The sequence below is a fragment of the Diadema setosum genome, chromosome 10, assembly GCF_964275005.1.
Source record: "Diadema setosum chromosome 10, eeDiaSeto1, whole genome shotgun sequence".
Classification (NCBI taxonomy): Eukaryota; Metazoa; Echinodermata; class Echinoidea; order Diadematoida; family Diadematidae; genus Diadema; species Diadema setosum.
The window spans coordinates 34,284,091-34,292,132 of record NC_092694.1 but is presented as its reverse complement, the minus strand read 5'-3'; positions in this window follow the sequence as shown (position 1 = coordinate 34,292,132).

The following is an 8,042-nucleotide window of genomic DNA, read 5'->3' as shown; positions in this document are numbered from 1 at the left end:
CAACAATGAAGGGATTATCAGATTAAGCTGAAATTGAGCATGACTTATTAACAAATTCTGTCCTTAATTAATACCAACTTTCAAGGCAGTGACATCATCCTTTGAAAAGTTACAGGAGTTGAAAGTGAAGAGTGTGTACATGGTTTTTAGGAAATGAAAAGGGGACTTCAAAGACACAATCAATCACACTATATGTTCAAGATAAACTGCTAAAAAATACACTTCCCTGCCCGTTTTATGATCCCAAATTTTAGTATAATGTAGAAGAAGACTTGCTCCTTCAGAAAATATGAAAAGTCAAGATCGGCTCGGTTTACCCATTTCACCTAATCTCAGTCCTCACACAAAAACAGTGTGTGCGACTTTTTCTTCGTTTGTGATACACGGTCACATATCAAATAACCACGGATAAACAGTGAGCTTTTAAACCTTGCAGGAATTTTGATCACTGGATTTGGTTAATTCCCATATATTTTGTAACCCCATTTTAGATTTTTTTTTTCAGGTGTCTAAAGAAAAGGAGAGGGAGGAAGAAAACACCCATTTGAATAGAAATCACTGGGTAAAAAGTCAAAAATACCTATTTTGCCGTTTCGTTTACAATTTCTCTCGGTGTCCCTGTCCCTCGGAAAGGACAAAGATGAAGGAGGCCCCGTGTGTGAGAGAGTCAAAACTCGTGCACGAAAAGGTTCTCCTTTATTCATTCATCACAAAGAGCAGGATGTTTAACCCGGTTAAGTGATAGCCCACACATCCAACAAGATCCCATGGAAGACCAGCTGAGGGGGGCTGAATATATGGGCTATCCAGCCATATTCTGAGATGGAAAATGAAACAAACAAACAAACAAACAACAATCTCGGGCCAGATTTCGACGGCTTAAAAGTACATCTTATGATAATTTTCTTGAAACACAAGATGTTTTGTCATTTCTAAAAGTGTCATAAAAAAAGTCAAATATCGTATAGAGAATATTTTGAACTACTGTAAGAAACACATCCAAGTCTACCAACTGAAATAGCGCAACTAACTTTTTGTCTTGTTTTCTGGCTTTTTTTTTTTTTTTTACAATCAGATCTTGGTGTGTTGCTGTTAGATATTATACAAATAGTGAATGGTCACGAGTGCAATGGTACGAGATTTCGCACGAGGTGAAAGATAGAGGCGCTCTATTCAACGAGGCGAAGCCGAGTTGAATAGTGCGCCTCATCTTTCATCGAGTGCGAAATCTCGTTCCATCGCACGAGTCAAGACCATACACTATTTGTTTTATACAACGTCCAAGTAGATCTTTGTTATTTGGTTGGAGGATTACTGGGTAGGTCTAATTAGGCCTAGAAGTCTATATATGTATGAAAAATATAGCCATACTTACATGTGGATCCACTGCGATTCTCTTTCTGGCTTGTGCAATCAGTGTAGATACTTACAGGTCACAGCTAGCGCTCGTGCACTAGCACTACGTATAGGCTACATACGCGCATCCGCAATGTACCGCACACGTACACTGCGCTAGCTGCATGCGCGATCCTCAATATGCAACACACAGTACATGCAGTACCGTACAATTTCTCGAACCGTGGAATAGAGCGAAAAAATCGAACCAAGTTGCACACAAAAATAGAACCAAAATAGCACGGCGCGTTGAATGGAGTACTTATTGAATAACACGTCACCAACAATCCTCCAATCAAATTACAAGGATCTACTTGGACGTTGTATAAAATCTATTATATTTTCGTCTCGCGTGTATGATTTTACAGAAGAAAATCTACACAGCACATAATTATTACGAACCTTGAGAAAACTAACTCATGAAGACCTAGGTGTTGTATGTATGATTATAATCTCTCTCTCTTTTTTTTTCCATATATATATATATATATATATATATATATATATATAATAATAATACATCCTATATAAAATATCTGTCTGTCGTCTCTCTATAATTATCATGCACTATTTTCTGATTATAAATAAACGTGAATGTGAACATATATACGGAAAGACAGACAGATAGATAGATATATAGATAGAATATAGAGAGGGGGAGGAAGAAACAAAAGAACCGGAACGGACGCGGTACGTGGTGCACATTGCAGTAAGAAGCTGCAGTGGTAGCAGATATTGACAAGGAAAGCTAAAAATTGTCTGGGGCAGGCACAGCGAATGTCGAGAAGCGATCATTGTTTGCACGCCGTCAACAGTGGCGCACTCGCATCGAAAACCCATTCTTTCGCATCATGTTCCGATATGTACAAACCAGAATGACGTCCAGCGACTTGTCTGCTTTCACAACCCCCCCCCCCCCTCCTCTTTTGTGTGTACTACCTTCCATAATTTACCGGCCTTCTTTTTTTTTTTCAATACTGCAGAAATTTCATCCTTAACAGACTCTATAGCCAGTATCCTGTGTTTCAATTCGACCACTATAACATGGGAAAAGGGTGAACCACGTATATTCTCGGTCTGAAATTTCTTAATAAACCTGTTATTGTTTACTTGGTCAAATTTTCACCATGGTCTCCAACCACAATAACGGTAAAATTGATGAGGTTTAGGTATGCTCATCGAAGATATGTAATTACGCTGATAGTCTTTTCCCTTCAACCTCATTCTTAGTTTCCATCAGGAACAAAATTACCCCGTCCCCTCATTTCGACGCACTTTCATTCTAACCAATGATATTGATGGAAGAAATTACATCCTGAATGCAGTGTTGATACACTGTACTTTTATATGCATTTCAGTGTTTCCAATTCTGATTCATTTTCAAACAATTATTCATGTATGTTACAAACGATGAAATAACAGTATTTTCGATGGAATATTATGCTATATAGAAATACATGACAATTATTTCATAGAAGACTAGAAATGTAAAATATAGGAACTGCTAAAAGCGGACGTGCATGGTGCAGCCTCTTCAACTACATTCCATAAAAAGGTTAAGTATACAAAACAAATTAAGCAGTTCAAAAATACACTTTTTATCTTATATGACTGATAACATGACCCCTACACATACCCACATAATACACAATAGTGTCAAAACAGAAAAAAAAAAGAAACGCGCAAGTGTGCGTTCATCTAGGCTAGAAAAGAATAGAAAAGTACACCAGCCGTCCTGTGTAATCAGCTGCCTCAGAGTTTTCCGTTACATTTTGAATGTTTACTGCTTCAAAGCTGCCCTCAAGACTCAATTGTTAATAACTGTTTTCCAGTAGAATTTTACATTAAATAGTTTCTTATTTCATGTACATGTGTGTGTAATGATTTTTGTCTTTCATAATTCACCTTTTCTCACTACCCCTTAAACACATTAGTCATGTGGTGGAATTGGCGCCCTAGAAGTATACCCTGTATTATTATTATCACTAATAATAAAGAGATAGAACATTATCAATGATTATAGACTGAGTGAAAGGCGGTCAGCTCATTCGCGATGAAGGGCGATGTAGGGCAATTTCGAGTCAGAGAGACTGTAACTGAAGGGTTACACTTACGTTTAATAAGGAAGAATTTCTTTCAGTTTGTACACAGTTATTTAAAACTAGGAGAGTCGAATAATATTCGGAAACATTATGTTTTCCATTAATGTATCTACGTCAATTCATTAAAGGATAAAACGCACCACTTAAAACCAGTAAATAGGTTTTCGGTTCCCTCGGGCGTATCGTTAAGTTTGCATGTCAGGCTCGTCTCAAATGTACAGGGAGGAGCTGTAAATGATAACAAAATAGAAAATTTACATAGAGCTTGAGACAGACATGTTTCGAAGCGCTTTAAAACTGTCAAAAAAAAACACAACATATTTAATCAAGTACGAGTACAGATAATCCACAATACATAATCATCAGTTCTGTTCTTTAAATAAATCAGTTTTTTTTTCTTTTTGACAATGTCAATCTATGGAGGTGGGGAACTGAAATGAGCTCTAATGGGATCGTCTGTCTCTTAAACATTCCAGGAGTGATCTGGGCAAGGTGAAAGGGCCAAATCGCGTTCACCGGATATGTGCCCTGAACGCCACACCCAATGGCAACACCAGCGTGGACATGCAACCGCACGTTCGGAGCTGTCTCACGGATTCCGCCTGTAGCTGCGCTGAGGGCTTCACCGTTTCGTTCTGGTTGCGGGTCGAGGGCGCGGCGCCGTCCACCTCGAGCGACCCTTTCTACGTCTTTCTCTCCCCGATTCTTCAAGTCACATTAAGGGGTGGGAAGCTTGCCTGGCAGATCGACGCGAATACCCGCTCGGCCGTGTTGACATCGACCGTGAATGCCGAATGGGCGCACTACGACGTGACATATAGGAACCAGGTGCAGAAACTGCAGATCTTTATGAATGGCCTCCGGGTTGAGACGAATTCAACGACCCAAATGCCGCTCAACGTCGATAGTTTCCGAGCTACCAATACTTCCTTCAAGATCTTGTCTACGGATAGTGAAAGCGGTGCGGCTGAATCGATCGCAATGAGTGACCTGAAAATACACTACACAGCTCTTGATGAAGACACAATCAAGAGTAGTTATGACAGTGAGTTATTGGTGATTTATTAGCTCATTTCTACTTTTATCGAGGAAACTTTTAATGAAAACGTTCTGGTTATATTACCTGTAGTCTCTCCTATAGCATCAGTCTCGATATTGTGTATGCGGTTTTCGTTGGGTTATATCATAACCATTGCGAGCGTTTTATTTTGTCTGTAAGGAAAGTAAGAGACGTCTCCTTTCTTTTTTTGTCAAATTTAGTTTGATCTCTATATTCTGACATTTCAATATGTAAACTATAATCACACTTGAGTTCTGCTGGCCCGTATGCAAGAATACGTTGAAAGTGAACTTGTAATATCATAGTGAGCACGAGACCCGTGTCTGTTGTTTATTTTTCCATATCCACATAATACAAAATTACTATAGAAAAACGATAGTCAGTTGAACAAGTGGGTAACAAAAAAGTATCTTGAAGTTCTGGGACATTATTTATTAACTTCGGAGTAATAGATATTTTTGATGTGCATAAATATGCAGTATTTACCTTTTACCTTACCTATTTGTATATGATTTACACAAGGGATATTTACCACATTCTTTAGAGGGTGCTTTTGGTTGAGATGAAGATACAGCTTTTAACTTTTTCAGATGATTAGAAAGCACTTATGAAAGTTTAAAGAGCGTACAATTCTAAGAGAAATTCAAAGTCTATTTGACGATATCGGTTTATTTGGTGATATTATGATTTAAAAACATTCTCTTCTGTTACAGTATGTAGGCCTAAATATAAATGGGAACCTAGCAACGGTAGGCAAGTGGTATTATAGGGTAATAAGCCAGTTCGGAGTTAGCTCATGGGCACATTGGTACGAATGACCTTTCTTTTTTCTCAGTTGGTTAGGGGCACTTCAATCGTTTTCAGAGCGACATAATGCATAAGCTTTACGTAACAATTTATGGGATTCATCAATCCCGTTCAAACAAAGAATAAACTTGCGTAGACCAGATGAGCAGAATAATCTGTCAATTCACACTTGAGAAAGCATCCATTTCATTATTTTGCATTGGATGTATTGACAATCTCTTTCTATTTATATTGCCAAATACCACTTTTGCTGTCAGGTGGATGTGCTGGCAAGCGGCATTTATAAGAATTACATGAATAATCATTACATGGCAGATGCTTATCCCAGTAAATTTAAAAACCAACATGCCTGTTGGTCCGAATGACCTTGTTTCTGCTCATGCGCAAAGTGGAACTCCGAACTGGCTTATACATGACGTATTGTACATGGAATATTGGCAGGACCCCGTGATGGAGTAGTGGTAACACTGAAGAGGCTACTTATCATCAAGTATACTATAATGATAATAATGATAATCATAATAGTGTTGATAATAATAATAATAGAATAATTATAATAATAGTAATGATGATAATGATAACAATAACTAACAAACATAAAGTTGTCATGATTATTATCATCGTCATTATCATCATAATGATTATAACTGATATTGCGTATCCTTGCCTGAACTTCAATTGATAGGTGTGCCATACACGCTGATGCGTGCAGCAGGGACGTCGTATCGGTTTGCCTCCAATGGTGAGGACGTGAGCAATGGTAAGGAGGAGAGACACATTCACCTCACCTGTCTCTTCGTCGCCCCCCAACCCGAAGGAAGTGACGACGTCCGCTTCCTGTACAGTTTCGACAACGAGCGGTTCCATCCGGTGTCCGACGAGGAATTTTACATCTGGACTCACGTGAGCCGAAGGAACCTTGTACGAATCACGGGTCAGTGTACAAAATACGGTGATCTATAACATGGATTTGTTTTCTTCTCGTCAAACCTCACCTAATTATCACGCTTAAAGAAATGTGATATACAATATGTAATGGTAAGTTTTTGATTATTATTACCAGCTCTGTCAACGTGCAAGTAAGTATTGATTTCTATCATTTCGGTACTCTTTTTTTCTCGCCGACAGTTTCCAATTATATATACACATGTTTCATTTTTATTCTTATAGACCTCTGTTAGGAAACAACAATATTGCTTTGTACCTGTTAACGTAGACAACCGATGTAATTATGGTAATGAATAGGCCTATATCTTGCAACCCCAAGAACCGCAGAACTTTTATCTTTTCATACACTCGGAAATTGTTATTCTGGATTTAAACTGTCGATTATTGTTGTCGATGCTGGTGCCGCAGACTCTGATATCCCCCTTCTCACTAGTGTACTCCCGTCATAACGAAATCCTTGGGACCGGCGGTTTTCTTTCGTTATAACATAATTTCGTTATACCCAAACAGTAGAATGTAGATTTATCAAAGTATTAACTTTGGGACTTGAATGATGATTTCTTTGTAACGAGAATCTTGCTATTACCGTGTTCGTTATGACGGGACTTACGGGAGTGCACTGTATATAGGCTCTGCTAGCCCCGATATCAATTCCTAGGGTGGGACCTGAACTATACCAGGTCCTGTCACTTCAGTTTCTTGCAGTCCATGTATTTCGTTTGTGTTGTGGTTCAATCGGCGTGTGTGCCGGGAAAATATCATAAGATATTTCCAATAATAGCAGCGATAAAATTTCGATTACCTATGGCATGAAATCAAAGAAAGAAATATAGCATACGAAATATCACTCACCCCATTATTTACCGATAAATACAATTCTGTATACCTGACAACAGCACGGATGCAGATATACGGATGGCGAGATCGAAATGTTCATGGTGATGACTTACCGGAGTATTACACTTGTGAATTGGCCTCGGTTCGCCCACTCAGTGTTTACTCCCTGGAACCTATCTACGTGTCTTTGGACAGCGGCAACAACTGTAAGTATACACAAACCAAGTAGCATCATACTGACAAATTAATGTCTAATATTTTTTTTTTTTTTTCATCAATCCCTTGATTTTCTTGGCGGCAACACACGCCTAACCTTCCAAGCGGGTGTTGTTGTTGTTGTTGTTTTTTTTTTACATTATTTACAGTTTCGTTATCATCAACTTACTAACTACCATTATCACTGATATTGTTTTGTGTTTATTTTTTTTTTTTTTTATTGTAGTGGGGCCGGAATTATCAAAGTACATGTACAAACATTATTGATGGCCTACATCATCATTGTAATGCGTATCAATAATTACCATTGAATGTCATAACGATCACTCGTTAATATTCTTCACAAAAACAAAAATAAATACACATGTAAATAAAACTGGACTAGGATTGTCTCTTATTTTTGCACTTCTGCCTCATCTGTGTCCCATAAGATGCCAATTCAAGTGCTTTTTGCCGAATTGTTTGGCAAAATCTCGTGTGTTTTTTTTTTACCGGGTTAAACACTCTGCTCTTTGCGATGAATAAATGAAACGGAATCCTTTGCATGCATGAATTGTGACTGTCCATGACCTCTATTTTATGTCCTATCCGAGGGACAGAGTGTTTTGCTTCTGGTGGGGATGGTATGATTTTACACAGCATGGTCAGTGGGACCCGCGGGAATCGAACCGGCGTCG